Source organism: Amblyraja radiata, chromosome 23 (genome assembly GCF_010909765.2).
Source record: "Amblyraja radiata isolate CabotCenter1 chromosome 23, sAmbRad1.1.pri, whole genome shotgun sequence".
NCBI classification, from domain to species: domain Eukaryota; kingdom Metazoa; phylum Chordata; class Chondrichthyes; order Rajiformes; family Rajidae; genus Amblyraja; species Amblyraja radiata.
This window is the reverse complement of record NC_045978.1, coordinates 12,453,149-12,469,969: the sequence shown is the minus strand read 5'-3', so window position 1 is coordinate 12,469,969 and position 16,821 is coordinate 12,453,149. Positions and strand designations below refer to the sequence as shown.

Genomic DNA, 16,821 nt, shown 5'->3' with positions numbered 1-16,821 from the left:
AGCAGTTTCAATCTAACCAACATTTATACATGGGCTGCTTACTGTAATACTGTCAAGTGCTAGTTACCTGCTAGACCAGAGGGAATTATCTCCCTCAACTTCCAATACTTTGATTTTCTGCATCAGAACCTCTTACCTTCTTTCACTTTCAAAGTCTTAATTTATTCATTGTAAGAATTTGATATTCCATAAAGTGTCAAATATCAGTACTGGAAAATGGGACACTGTTTTGAGCACTTCATGTTGGCAATGAGCAATGATTAGAATTATCTTTACACTGCCCTCTCAAGGTGATGGCTCAGAAGATTCACAATAAAAATGCTTTTTGTCCCAATAAAAAAATATTTCCAGTGATGGAGCCATATACTTAAGAAACAGGCATTTGTTCCATTGAATCTGTGTGAACCATTAAGTAAATACTTAGGATAATATCAATTTTCCTCTCATATCCCCATTGACTTTTGCCCCTTTTGCCACCCACCTCCCAATTTTCTTGCCTGAGACATTTCCAAATATAAATTTACCATGGCCATTTAACCCCCACGTCTTTAGCATGTGGGAGGATACTGGAGCACCAAAGGAGATGTGGAGAACGTGCCAACTCCACACAGACACCACCTGCGATCTGAAGAAAGGTCTAGACCCGAAACATCTCCAATTCCTTCTCTCCATAGATGCTGCCTCACCCGCTGAGTTTCTCCAGCATTTTCTGTCTACCACCTGAGATCATGATTGAACACCAATTATCTGAAGCTGTAAGGAAGCAGTTAGTACCGGTTTTTACCATTTTTTCTGAAATAAGAACGAAAAACCGGTTGGCTTGTCCAAGGCATTGCCAAAATGTCACCTATGCATATTCTCCAAAGATGCTGCCTGACCATAGAAACATAGAAAATAGGTGCAGGAGTAGGCCATTTGGCCCTTCGAGCCAGCACCACCATTCAATATGATCATAGCTGATCATCCATTATCAGTACCTGTTCCTGGTTTTTACTCATATCCCTTGATTCCTTTAGCCCTATGTTGTTACTCCAGCACTTTGTCTTCTTTTGTGTATCACCCCGAATCTGCAGTTCTTTGTTTCTGCAATTTGTTAAGTAGTCACATACCAACAAGCTTGAGATAGCTGAAACTGAGTTACAGGCCTTTATTTTAAAAGTGAACACTTACATATTCCCAGACTAGAGGGGTTTCAAACTGAAATCCAGAAAAGATCCTAGTTATTTATTGCTGCTTCTCATTCTTTCTGTAATCTTTTTTCATGTAAAAATGGCAACCTAAATTTGGAGTGAATTTGCAGCGTATCGGTTCATTTATGTGCAGTAATCTACCGAACAGTTCATTATAGATTTTAAAGTAAGACTGCCCATGTGTCAAATCCGCCTTTCACATTCAGGATAAAATGTGCCACCTTTTAGCTGTGCTGCTGAGAGCATCATCTTGCAGAAGAACTGAGTTGCTGCTAACCAAACCAAACCATACACTAAATTGCTCGCAATTTGAGGAAACTGTCAACAACCCATTACCTAGAGAAGCATTTCACATAACAATGAGCATTGTAATGGGCAAGAGTGAAGGAAAGCTTTGGGTCAAAATTTGGAAACAAAATATAAATTTTAAACGCACAAGTCATTCAGAATTCAGCTAAGTTTAAATAATGTGGGGTTAGACTATCTTGTCAAGAACAATTCGAACCAAGCCCGGAACTAAAGATCAAATAAAAAATCGATTTCTAGTTATACAGGTGCCGTAATTATATTATGATAACTTAACTATAAATGTGTAAATAAAAACAGAAAATGTTGGAAATACTCAGCAAGTCAGGCTGCCTCTGTGGAAAGTAAAACAGATTGGATCAGTCACATCTGAAGTGACAGTTCTGAATCTTTGTTAGAACCGTCACTTCAGATGGGACAGATTTGACACGTCTCTTCACTGTTGCTTTTATCGTGTGACTATAACTTTATTATTGATAAATGTTCAATAATATTGAGGCTGATAAAGGTAGATTTTCCATTCAAGAAACTGAGAACTGTTTTCACAATGCCAGCTGTAAGGCAGTTTTTTAGAAAATAAAATCATATTCCTTTTATTCATAATTAGACACAGAAAACTTCAAATGCCTGTCACATCTTGATTGCTACAGGACCATTCTGAAGTTAATGCCTCACAAATTAGTGATCCAACAAAGAGCTTGATTGATTAGCTAACAGGTTAGCAATGCAAAACCAACCAATCTAAGAATTCCATTGGTAACATTTTTTTAAAAGAGCCATAACTCCTTACTGGTAAAATGAGCTGGAGAAAGAGCAATGAAGAATATAGATGGGTGAACTATCAAAGAAATAGGAATTGGAACTCTACAAATACATTTGTAATTGCACTGTCAGAAGAATCCCACTTTAGCTTTTTTTACATAAAGCAGGACTACACTTTATTTACTGCAAGATGTTTCTCTCCCCATCCAGGAAAGTCTTTTACTAATTTATTTTCTCAGTTAAACAGCAATCACTCTTCTGTCACCAGAGTCTTAAACTTTTGAACCCTGTCAGCAAAAAATTCCAACAAAATGTAACCAAAGATTCACAGGGGAACAATTCAGCACCATCAAAATGAACTGCTGCAATACATTAGTGTCTATGCGCAGCGCGGTGAATATTGAGCTCTGTGTGCAGTAATTGTCACGATGACAGAGCTGGGAAAGCTCTTTATAATTAGGATGGTTGTTTTGTCATGTGTAATGATCTGGAGAGGAGTCAGGGAGGGTAGAGGAACGGGAGCTGCTTTTCCCTGCAGCTTAGAGACAAAACCGGACGGCAGCTGGTGGATTGGCTCAGCAAGCCACTCGTCAGCTGTCAAAGAATTGTGCAGCAGAGTCTCGGACGAAATAAAGCCAATCAGTGAAATAATGAGCAAGGTAATATTCCCCCAGAGACTTCCTGCAGGTTCTGTGAAGCCCACTGCAACTGTCCAACTATTTGCTTTCTCGGAGTCACATTTCTCTATTGATACGGAATGCCTTTTGTTTTGCATTAAGCAAAGGGAAAGAAAGTTAATTTAAACAGGAATTCTCCTTCCCGACAAGCCAGGCCAAGTCTGAAGAAGGGTCTCGACCCGAAACGTCACCCATTACTTCTTTCCAGAGATGTTGCCTGTCCCGCTGAGTTACTCCAGCGTTTTGTGTCTACCCACGCACATTCACCCTAGTTCCAGAGTTTGTTAAACCTACTTCCATGAATACTTTTTTTCATGCCGGTTAATTAAATATCCAGACGAGAAATTGATACCATTTAACAACTGGCCAAATAAATTTCTTACTCACTTTAATTGTGTGAAGTAATGTTAAATTCTGTCTTTCCTTCCAACTTTGGGTGAAGTCATAAATGAGGCTTTGCAGCTGCCTTGTTCAGTGCTCTTAGGTTCTCTTCAAAGAACGATTTGACTGTTTTCCCATTAAACTTTTGAGCACACCAGCGCTGATTCTTTAGGGTTTTTTTTTTTTTGGAAGAGTGTAGCATTTTAATTAACAACTAATGGATGCAGCGTTCTGACAGGCCGGAGAAAATAGATTGAAGAACGACAAGCAGAATCTGCCAATGTTCCATCCCTCAGTTGTGCAAGAGAATGCAAAAATAGCCAATTATTATACTTTATTCATACCATACAGTACTTTAAGTTTAAAATAAATTTCTTGTATAAACTTGTTTCTGAACTATAATGTTATGCAGCTCTTATTACACCACCTCAATAATGATTGCTGCTTCAATATTGCACTCCCATTATTACAACCATATAAAGTTGTCCTTCGTAGACTGGCCTTCTTCAGTAGAAAAAAACTCTGATGGCTTTCAGCTGTTTGCTCAGGAATTATTGAATGAGCTTTGTTGAGTACGAAAACAGTTGTGTTAAAGAAGCCATCTTGAGGTGTTTTTTCTTGGGCACCTGTCTGTCTGCATGTCTGGGCATTAAGTGAAGATAGGATACAGGATAAAACAGTTCATTGACACTGAGTCAGTTCACATACGAATAAAAGCCACTGATTGAAGTACCCAAGGAGAGTGGCACTCATGAAGCTCTTGGCTGAAGAAACAACGTCTCCGAAAATTGATAGTCGTAGAGTGATACAGTGTGGAAATTGGCCCTTCGGTCCTATAGCTCACACCCTCTAGTCCTGGCAACATCCTCGTAAATCTTTTCTGAACCCTTTCAAGCTTGACAATATCTTTCCTATTACATGCTGCCCAGAACTGAACACAATATTCTAAATGCGGTCTAACCAACGTCTTATACAACTGCAACATGACCTCCCAACTTCTATACTCAATACTCTGACTGATGAAGGCCAAAGTGCCAAAAGCCTTTTTGACCACCTTATCTACCTGCCACTCGATCTTCAAGGAACCATGCACTTGTACTCCTAGATCCCTCTGCTCTACAACACTACCCAGAGTCCTACCATTTACTGTGTAGGTCCTGCCCAAAATGCAACACCTCACACTTCTGTGTATTAAATTCAATCAACCGTTCCTTCGCCCACCTGGCCAATCGATCCAGATCCTGCTGCAATTGTTCACAACCATCTTCACTATCTGCAAAACCACTAACTTTTGTATCATCAGCAAACTTGCTAGTCTTGCTCTGTATGTTCTCATCCAAATCATTGATGTAAATGACAAACAGTAATGGGCCCAACACCGAACCCTGTGGCACACCACTAGTCACAGGCCTCCAATCTGAGAAGCAACCTTCCACCATCATCCTCTACTTCCTTCCATGGAGCCAATTTGCTATCCATTCAGCTGTCCTTGGATCCCAGGAGATCTAGCCTTCCAGAGCAGCCTACCATGCGGCACCTTGTCGAATGCTTTACTGAAGTCATGTACACAACATCTACACCTCTGACCTCATCAACCTTTTTGCTCACGTCTTCAAAAAAATCAATCAGATTTGTGAGACACGACCTCCCACGTACAAAACCATGCTGACTATCCCTAATTAGCCCATCCAAATGCCTGTATATCCTATCCCTCAGAATACTCTCCAGTAACTTACCAACTACAGGCCTATAGTTCCCAGCATTTTCCCTGCAGCCCTTCTTGTAAAGATATTATATATAACTGAAAAATAACCTAATATTAACCTTATTTTCTATGCATTTTGCTAACCATAGTTTCCACTATAAATGACCATCTGCTTTCCCTGTGTTATTAGAGCTGCTATTAGTGATGCAATATTCGGTAGAATGTGTTATACCAAATAAGGCTCCAGTGCAAAGATCGACCATGACTTGTGTCCTGTCCTTCAGAAGTGCATGATTTTGAATAATTTGTCATCTAAACTTAATTCAGACAGTGATGCCAATAGAAATACTGCAGTGCCCAAAGTCAACTTAGATTAAGGTTGGATTGACCTAGTGTGAACAGTCATCCATGAATTTACATACTTTGCAAAGTGACGGGGTTAAATTTGTCCATGCAGATCAACTAAAACTCAATTGATTCATTCATTTGGCTTTAAATATGACAGTAAAAAAGTGTCATCTTCATTATTGGTTCCAATCTTCATTTCTGTGTACAAGTCATTCCCAACATAGAATCATTACAAATGGTTTATGTTAAAAAATTACGTTAAAGCTCCAATGTTGGCGACTTTGGAAAAGATTTTGTCACAATATAAGGGACGGAGGAATGAAGTTACTAGATTTTAATATTATATATCGGTGTTGAAAAATATAAATGAGCGAAACTTTTACTCAGCTTTACAATGCTGCCTGGATTGGTAAACATTATAATAAGAGCAGAACTTCTTTAAGGAATGAAAGTGATTCAAAAAGTGATTTACACCATCCTTCTCTGACCTTTAAAGCCCTATAGCTGTACTCCGTGATGCTGCAGTGAATTATGCTTATCAGCGGATGAATCATACAGTGCACAATCTGTGTTGCTATATAGGATATACGCACCAAAATTGGATTAACTGACAGAATAGAAAAAAAATTATGTGGGGTTTAATTTTTCTGGTCATTCGCGAAAGAACCCACCATATCCACATTTATGAATGTAGCCACTATAAGAAGTGGCAAGGTATTGAATTTCTCTCCTTTTCGCCCCATCTCTCCTCTGGTCTACCTTTGGAAATGTTCAAGTCAGGGTTGATGCTTATCGTTCCATGCAAGGTCATTCTTAATTCATTCAGTTTGTGTGACTACTGCCAAATAGATTGTGTGTTGCACCTATGCAAAAAAGTGCAAGATGTGATGCCCTCAGCGAACACAAAGATTAAAATTTCCAAGTGTTATTTGTAATAAAAATAAAGTGAGTAAGATAGACACAAAAAGCTGGAGTAACTCAGCAAGACAGACAGCATCTCCGGAGAGAAGGAATGGGTGATGTTTCGGATCAAGATCCTTCTTCAGGCTCATTAGGGATAAGGGAAACGAAAAATATAGACGACGATGTAGAGAGATACAGAACAATGAATAAAAGATAAAGAAAAAGTAATGAAGATAAAGAAACAGGCCATTGTTAGCTATTTGTTGGGTGAAAACGAGAAGCAAGTGTGACTTGGGTGGGGAGGGATAGAGAGAGGGGCAATGCCGGGGCTACCTGAAGTGAGGGAAATCAATATTCATACCACTGGGTTGTCAGCTGCCCAAGTGAAATATGAGATGCTGTACCTCCAATTTGCATTTAGCCTCACTCTGACAATGGAGGTGACTGAGGACAGAAAGGTCTGTGTGGGAATGGGAAGGAGAATTAAAGTGTGTAGCAACCGGGAGATCAGGTAGGTTCAGGCGGGCTGAGCGACATAGAATAATATACAATAGAGTAGGATACATTAGGACAATAGAGAAACATAGAATACACGGAAATGGGCCATTTGGTGTGCTAAATCTGCACCAAATACTAAGCATACTTATATTAATCCCACACTAATCCCATTTTTTATATTCCCTACATTTCCAAAACGGCCCTTTCCCCCCACCAGGTTCCACGACCGACCAACACACTCGAGCCAATTATTTATTATTTATTTAACTTTATTACGGACTCAAGGGACAACATTACATAAAATACATTGCATTTAAAAACACCATAAATACATATAAAAGCTCAGTATATTACTTATAAAAGCAGCATAAATTATATATTTTTTAAAACACACAATCCATGATTTACTGTTAAACCAGTATAAACCAGAAATCATACTGTTTCTCCAGCATTTTTGTGTACCTTACTGTTAAACTGTTCTTTATGGAATGTGAGAGGAAACTAGACTACCCAGTAGAAATCTACATGTTCATTGGGAGAATGGATAAACTTCCCACAGACAGCATTGGGGATCAGAACTGGGTTCCTGGAGCAATGAGGAAGAAGCTCTACTTTCTGCGTTATTATGTTGTCCATTGTGCCATTTTGTGTTCCCCATTTTAAACTAGTGAGCAATTTCACTGAAACTGCCTGCAGAGGAATTCGACACAGATACATTAACCACAGCATTAAAATGCACACACAGAGAAAGGTCAGTCATCTTCAATTTGCTAAGAGTAGACTTGCACTCATACCTTCAATAGCATTTAGGGTGAAAGAACCACAGAGAGAGGAAAATCTACTCAAAGCAGGAAAGGAATTCAGAGAATTCCTGGGGGCTTTGACTTTGACTTCAGGAGAAGAATGGAGAGCAGGGGAGAGACAAGACTTTGCCTTCCATCACAGCGAGGAGGAGATGCACTGTGATGGATGTTTGTGTAAATTGTGTTGGTGTGTGTCTTGGTTCTTTTCTTGTATGACTGCAGAAACCAAATTTCGTTTGAACTTCATGTGAGGTTCAAATGACAAATAAACGGTATTGTATTGTATTGGTATTGTAGAAGAGTTTGGTATTTCAATTATATTAATAAAGGATTGGTACAGCTGAGTTGTTCAAGTAGTCTCCACACTAAGAAAAACATATTTATGCACATTGAATCATATAGTGTATCTTGTCAAACATGTATTCTTCTGAGAATCTTTCTAACTTTTATTTGTTGAAAAGAGTGTTTATGCAAATCTAAAATAGACTGGAGAGAGTGAATTAATCGGCATAATGATTAACAGAATTATTTTAACATTATGGTGTGTTTTTATATCAGAATCTAGGTTCTTCATTAGATTTTATATACTACATATAGGAAAGTAGATAGTTGGCAGTGAATTACTGACCATAATTCAATCAGGCAGTTCTGATGATGTTCTAAACCTCGGATGTAAAGCTTGAACGTCAGCAGAACCCTGTGATTAACCTATTGCCTTAAGCTCACTGCCAGTAATTTGTCATTGTGTATAATATAGTTTATTCAATTAAAAAAAAAATTAGTTTGACTTCAATTATTTTTACCTTGTATAGCACAGTTGACTTGGGGTAATGCAGCTAAAGAATAATAAAGCCAAAAGGTGCTGTTTGGCCTACGGGCTATACAGCATTATTTGATAGGTGTTACGGTATTCAATGAATAAGTTGTTGTATTAAAATGTCCCCCCCCCCCACTTCAACAACCCTACTCTTCTGTCTTATACTACCATCTGCACCAGCCTCGTAGCAGTTTCCTCGTAAACCATTCAATGTATATTCCTTTGCCTTCTTTGTTATTCTAGTACAAAATTATAACATGCACTCAGGCAGCAAAGTAATAATAATATTGACCCCTTAATTGCAATCCAATTTTGGTTTGGATTTAATGTTTGATAATCACACAGATGCTTTCTCAAATTCTTGTGTTAATTGCTCTCCTCTTGATCTCACCATCACAACTTTACTGTAGATACATGAATCTATGAGAGAGCTTCAGTTGGATTAGAGTTTTAAAGTAGATTATAGCCTATTTTTAGTTTAGTTTAGTCTAGGGATGCAGTGTGGAAGCAGGCCCTTTGGACCAATGTCCGCACCGACCACGATCCCCTCACACTAACACCGTCCTACACAAACTAGGGAAAATTTACAGTTTTACCAAGCCAATTAGCCTACAAACCTATACGTCTTTGGAATGTGGGAAGAAACCAGAGCTCCCGGAGAAAAACCGTACAGGTAACAGGGAGAAGATATAAACTCTTTACAGACAGCACCCATAGGCAGGATCGAATCCGGGCCTCTCGAGCCGTAACTCTGCCAATGTGCCACCGTGTGACCTTTGGTTTTTCTTTGGTATCATGTGTATATTCCTCAGAATTAAATTCTAATTTCACCGCAAAGTAATGAAGCCCCTCGCAGACTGTGGAGAATATCTATTCTGCAGGAGAGGAGCAGCTGTATGCTCAAGCTAGTTTAAGATCGGTAGTATGCTTTCACAAATGGCTCTGAAATCACATGCCTTTATCCAGGGGTTATGAAGTCAGGATTATCAGTTTAAAGGCAGAAAGTGTAGGAAATCATTCATGAGAACAGTGATTGAAGTGTGAACTCTAAGCCTTGTTTACATTAGTGGATTTAAAGTCTGTGTGTCATCAAGAATTTCTGCCTTGGAAGTCAAAAACTCGTTACCCCTGAACATAAAGGCATTATTGCTGAGACAGCAGACAGACGAGTAATATCAAAGATGATGCTTGACAGATTGAATCTATCATGATGCTTATGTTAAAAGAGGAACTCAACCCTATTTTAAAATGAAAAATGTTAATAATTTACTTACAAGCTAAATCTCCTTTTCGACCTTGTGAGTTGGGTGCAACTTTAGCATAAAGAACTGCAGCTTATAACATCACATTTAGTCTCCATGTCAATGATGACACTGCATCATTTCTGCTATATGTCCTGTGATCAGAATTTCTCAGATAGACACATTGGAAAAGTCAGTACTAATCTGCTAATCTGAGATAGTGTTAGTGCCTGCTACCCATCGGTGAAGCATTAAAAAGTAGGCTGGATTGTTGTGTTGGTGTAACAGCTCGGCATGTGAATTGTGTTTGAATTTGATCAGCGTAATCTGCTTATCCATTCATTTCTGTCTACTATTATTTCCTTTCAAAGTTTCAAGTAATTGTTTCTTGTTCTTGAGCTCGCCCAGTGTATAATTGTGCTGATTGTATTCCAACACTGTTGAAGAAACTCAGAAATTCATTTTCCTGGGCATACTTAAAAATACTGAAAAATTGATCACCACTAATTAACTAAATTAAGATTAACTAAAAATAGGAAGTAAAATAGAAATATTTGTAACAGTCTAGAAATTCATCTTCCCTCCCATCCTCCGGCATCACATACTTAAAAATATTTACTGAAAAATTGATCACCATATCGTTAACTTAAACAGGTAAAATGGAAATGTTTGTAACAGTCTAGAAATTTGCACTCTCTCCCATTCTCCACCATCACCAAGTTTGTGAAGGCTCAGAATGTAGCAAAATGAGAAAACTTTGTATGAAGGTGCAAACTGAAGTGGAAAGGTACCAACAAGATGTCTTCAAGATGAATCCACCAATATAAAATCATCTAAAATTATGTGGTCATGTACAACATGGAAACAGGCCACTTGTGTCATACTTTTGCTGCACATTATCTTACAATAACAACACATATTTCTAATCTTTTCATCATCTCAATCTTATCTCAGTTCCCCTTCAATGCTATGCAACTCAACCTCTCTGACTGGTACAAGATCTTTATTCTTACCATGTCAGGAGCCTAATGCTAATCCGTGCTATACCTTGTGAACACAACGTCACCTCTATTTCAACCGTAACATTTGAAGACCAAATAAAATTGTTCATCATCTATAATGCTGATGTCTACGATTTTGCTTACAAAGAGGGTGACGTTTAACGTTATGGAATAACATTGCCTCTATTGCCACATTAGCCTCACCGCCAGTCTGACTCAGCTGTGCCATTGTCCTTTGGCTTAATAAGCACCAGCCTAAAATGAAAGGGTTGTCCTATTTATGACCATGAGACACTTTTACTACTGAGCATCCTTACAGAGATGATCAGCTTGGAGAACTGCAACAGAATTATGCAGAGTTGGTCCAGATTTGATACATGAAGGTGTCACACGTTGCAGAAAGAAGTTTAGTCCTGCAATCTTCCTTTCTTTTTGGATACCGGCTCCAGTGACATTTCATCTAGAATTCAAAGAGCACTGCCTTAATGAAATGCATAATTAACATATTATAATTGTGCTGTACAGTATGATGATTTTGACAGAACTCACTTTCCATGGCTAATTCTATGCTAATTTAATCTGTTCCTCACTTGCCAACATGACCTTTCCTGATTGAGTTTCACAGAGGAATTTTTTTTTTTTTGATGGATTGATTTATCAGCATTGCAGAGACAACACTTCAGAGGGACTGTTGGACTGGAAAGAAGGAAAGAGCAGAAATTGTCACAAAGCTGTGTTGCAAATTGCACTTGCAGCTTTCCAATGCTGTCCTGTGGAAAAGACAGGTGATTTAATTACCAGTCAGAAGCAAGTTCATGAAAAAAGCATTAAAATGTGTCATAAAAAGTATCACGTTGATAGATTTTAATAGTGCCAGATATTATTATGCGTCTTCACAGGGACAACTTAAGGCTAACAGTGATTGACTAGGCAGTGTCATTTGAACATATGGAAATGAAGACTGGAGCAATACCACAATTCGGCAATACAGTAGATGCCAGATCACCAGACTTCTCGCGAAAGATGCAGAGTTCAATCACAATGAATATATAACTAATTTGCCACGGTCTTTTATGCATGGATCATCTCTTTCTGTCTTTTCCTGTTTTTTCTTCTCATATTTTAGCATGGGAGTGTATAACTGCTGAAACTTTAAAGCTCCAATAATTGTAGCAACAACAAACGAGAAACACAGAGAAAGCTTCTGGCTATGAACATAGGCAGTCAATATACCAGAGGGGAAAAGAGTTACAAAGCTATAATTGTACAGAGAGTATTCTACGCAGTCAATAATTGTATTAATCAATGTCTATTCAAAAATAACCTGTTTCCTAAAGTTTGGGTAGTATTAATAAAACTTCAAGGCACTTCACCATGCAAGACCTAACTCCCAGGTGGAGGTCAGTCGAATCAGTGACCCAAGATAAACTGAATTCATTGGCATCAATTGGAAAACTCTGAATAGCTGAAATTGTTCTTGATATAAGCAAGTCACTAGGGATTAGTATACACAAGTTGTTTCTCAATGATGGTTCTGTCATCTTCTGAGTTATGGGATCAATTTCTCTCAATTAAAAAAAGTCATCACAATACTGAGGCTGATAATCTTTTTCAGTACTGAAGGAATGCTGCCCTGTCATTGAATTCATCTGTGATGTTAAACTAAGGCCTAGTCTTCACTGTCAAGTAATGGTACTGTTTGAAGAAAAACAACTATTGCTGATGGTACACAAAAATGCTGGAGAAACTCAGCGGGTGCAGCAGCATCTATGGAGCGAAGGAGATAGGCAACGTTTCGGGCCGAAATCCTTCTTCAGCAGTTCCTTCTTTAACACAGCTATTGCTGATGCTTGGTCTAATATTTGTTAATTAATCAACATCAAACTAGATTGAGGTTTATAGGTGCTTTTGCTGGAACTATTGTTCAAAAGTGCTTCAGTAATTACAAAGTGTTTTGAGAATCGTGAAAAGCACTATATACATGCATGATGTTGTTCAGGGATGTATCTTCAACTCCATTACATGTTCCTTTCCCTCCATTAAACATCAGGATTGGCCTTTATCCAGTACTATTCTAAAAGTGAAGAAGCCATTGGAGCCCGAAATAGAAGGACTTACAATTGCCGAGAAACATTTTCTTTATTTAGTTTAGTTTAGTTTAGAGATACAGCGTGGAAACAAGCCGTTCGGTCCACCAAGTCGGCACCGACCAGTGATCACTAGCACTATCCTACACACTAGGGACTATTTACAATTTTACTGAAGCCAATTAACCTACAACCTGTATATCTTTGGAGTGTGAAAGGAACCCAGAGCACCCGGTGAAACCCCACACGGTCACAGGGAATACGTAAAACTACGTACCCGTAGTCAGGATCGAATCGGGATCTCTGCCGCTGTGAGGCAGCAATTCTACCGCTGCACCACAGTGCCGCCCTTGTGCCACATGAGTACCATCTGATGACCAACTCCAATGAAAGAAAGTCTTCAATGGAGCCACTGGTGTTGAGCTTGTTCTCTCACCTCATCACCCACCAATGGCCCCAATTCTGAAGCTGCCATTGACAAGTAGCTGGTGGAGCCACCCACCAGGGCGGTCACGGTGGCGCAGCAATAGGGTTACTGCCTTACAGCGAATGCAGCGCCGGAGACCCGGGTTCGATCCCGACTACGGATGCTGTCTATATGGCGTTTATACGTTCACCCCGTGACCTGCGTGCGTTTTCTCCGTGATGTTCGGTTTCCTCCCACACTCCAAAGACGTACAGGTTTGTAGGTTAATTGGCTTGGTAAGTGTTTTTTTTTTAATTGTCTCTAGTGGGTGTATGATAATGCTAATGTGCGGGGATGGCAGATCGGCGCGGACCCGGTGGGTCGAAGTTTCCGCGCTGTATCTCTAAACTAAACTTAACTATGTTTTGTTCGCTGCAATAAGCAACTCAACTCCATAATCTAAAAAAGCCTCACCATTGTTACAAAGCTTGTCTGTAATATAATTGTTTACATGGCATTCATCTGAATGGATGAAATCACAACACCCCAAATCTTAAAGCTCTGTAGGTCAGAGCTAAATATGATTTCTTCCATTACTGAAACAATTAGCCTACATGTGAATTATATTCAGGGTGCATAATAGCAATTACTTGCTTTAATTGGAGATTGTACCTACCTTACAACTCCTATCATCAAGAAGAATAGGTGTTGAAATCTTTTGTGAATACCAATAACGACAAGATCTTTTCCAAATCTCAGACCTACACAGCAATATATTTTCTGACATAGGGTAGAAATGGTAGAATTTCCTACCTAACAGTGAATGTGGTTGCCATCACAGATTCTGCAGGAGTTCAATGTGTCGGTCAATCAATGTTTAACCATAGCCTAGGGACAATTTTTAAAGAAGATAATGTAATATACAAAGCAGGTGTGTAAGGTGCCCAAAGAGTAGAAAATAACCAGTGGGTGAATTCACTAATATGTGCATGCACGGCAAATAGTTAGAATGACCCTCTTCTGCACCAGAAATCCTGTTTGCTGGAGTAGCTGCAAGCTCATTTCACTGAGAAGCAAATTATGTCATTGCTCAGGAAGGAACTGCAGATGCTGGTTAAACGAATAGACACAAAATGCTGGAGTAACTCAGTGGGACAGGCAGCATCTCTGGAGAGAAGGAATGGATGACTTTTCAGGTCGAGACCCTAGGGGTCTCGACCCGAAGTGTCATCCATTCCTTCTCTCCAGAGATGCTGCCTGTCCCGGTGAGTTACTCCAGCATTTGTGCCCATCTTATTTCATTGCTTATTGAAGTCGAAGTCATCAGCTGCTCTGGCATTTTAATGCTGTTATACATACAAGACTCACTTATCTACCTGAATATAGTGGACACCTTTGATGTGTCAGATACAATTCATTATGGAAATCTTCAGCAGTTCTTTATTAAAGATGTTGACAGCATCTAGCAGTTTGAATATACAAACATCCATAATGACAGTGAATTACATTCTTTGCATTATAAATAATATAAATAATGCTCACTAAAGATCATACCAATATGGCCACATTTTCAATGGCAGAATATATTGCAGCTAACACCTGGAGCAATCAATCAGCCCTCTATGCCAAGTCACATGTCGGTCCATTTTGGATGTTCTGATTCAGACGCTTCTGTCAGAAAATAATTCCACTCTGAGGCCAATATCATGAGGCAAATCAAATGGAGTGCACACTGCTGAATCCCCACTCTGAACCAAAGCAGTTTCCTTATCAGCTTTTTGACCTCTAACAAGTTTTTAGTATGTTTAGTTTAGTTCAATTTAGCGATACAGCGCGGAAACAGGCCCTTCGGCCCACCGAGTCCGCACCGACCGCGATCCCCGTACACTAACACTATCCTGCACACACTAGGGAAAATTTACAGTTTTACCAAGCCAATTAGCCTACAACACACTATCCTACACACACTAGGAACAGTCCTGTATGTCTTTGGAGTGTGGGAAGACACTGGACCACCCAGAGAAAACCCTCGCAGGTCACAGGGAGAACATACAAACTCCCTACAGACAGCACCCATGGTCAGGATCGAACCCGGGTCTCTGGTGCAGTAAGGCAGCAACTGTACCGATGCGCCACCGTGCTACCCAATGGTTGAACATGAGGTCATTCTTTCAGTAACAATTAGCCACCCTTGTTGCCTTCCTGGTTATTTGTAAGTAGTTGTCTCTTTCTAAAAGAAAATGCAGCACTCAAGTTGACACACAGAGAGTTGTGAGTCTGTGGAATTCACTGCCTCAGAGGGCGGTGGAGGCCAGTTCTCTGGATACTTTCAAGAAAGAGCTAGATAGGGCCCATAAAGATAGCGGAGTCAGGGGATATGGGGAGAAGGCAGGAACGGGGTACTGATTGGGGATGATCAGCCATAATCACATTGAATGGCGGTGATGGCTCGAAGGGCCGAATGGCCTACTCCTGCACCTATTGTCTATTGTCTTAGCTTGAAACACTGTACATTCCAAGGCCACGTTAATAAACCTTTCACTGCTTGTGCTGGCGAAGTGGCTTGTTTGCTGCTTGAAAAGTGTTAAGACATCATTATTGCAGCTGCATCATAATTGCCTTTTTTCAATATTCCTAATGAAATTGCAATCTTAGGACAGGAGGACTTCAATTTTGTCATGAATTACAATTAAATAATGATTATTCCAGCTCTGTTTCGCATAAAGTGGGAAATAACGTTATGTATCGGAATCAGCCATATGTTTATCAGTAAGATTTGAATTTTCTTTCTATAATTCATTAAGAATGCATAGTTCTACACATTCATTAAGAATGCATACAGTAGTTGGACAGTGGAACTAATGTGGCAGGGAAAAGACATCCAATAATTCCGCCACGCTTTTCTTCCCTGCCATTGAGCAGATTGTTAGCTCTGTGTTTCTCTGCAGCCCGCTGCTTATGTAACTATAGGAGTTGCAGAAGCTACGTATGCATCACTGATGGAGACAGCTGTCTGTGGTGACGTGTAGAATGTATTCTTCAGAGGTGCAGACAATAGATTTCCAATTACAGTATTTTTGGCTGGATAAAGGGTTAATTCTGGCAAAGTACACTTACAATGTATAACATGCCCTCATTATAACATGGTTTTGGGGACTTATTCAACATCTATGTTCGAAACAGCATAGCAGTGGAACAAAAAAACTGTGACATGCCATATTTTGTGTGGAATTTTAACCTTTTATCATTATAATTACAGTATATGCATCTATATTTCATAGTGAGCAGAAGTTGGAGGAGTCAATTTTCTTACTCCTATTGGCTTAATTTATAACATTGCCATGTCTGCAATACGATGGTTTCACGAATGCCTGCTGAGACAATTTGAGTTAGTAAACACAGGAATATATATTGATAGATCCTTTATTGCTACCTGATAACTGAAAATGCACTTTATATTTACCTCATAAATACCTGGTTCATGTTCAGTCTGCTGCCATTGTTTAGATGTGGTCAACTTGATGCTAATTCCATGCCATTTCTGTTAATATCACTAAAATGTAACTCCACATTTTCCAACTGAGTTAAATGTAGATTTTAGTTAATTTAGTTTAGAGATACAGCATGGATCCACTGGGTCCGCGCCGACCAGCGATCCCCGCACATTAACACCTACTAGGGACAATTTTTACATTT

At 39.3% G+C, this 16,821-nt stretch overlaps 1 protein-coding gene across 3 annotated transcripts in view; it reads left to right on the top strand.

Moving 5' to 3' along the window:
- The window catches only part of tshz2 (teashirt zinc finger homeobox 2), a 400,444-nt gene that overhangs the window by 291,038 nt on the left and 92,585 nt on the right, over nucleotides 1-16,821 (top strand). The gene's annotated exons all lie outside the window — the stretch shown is intronic.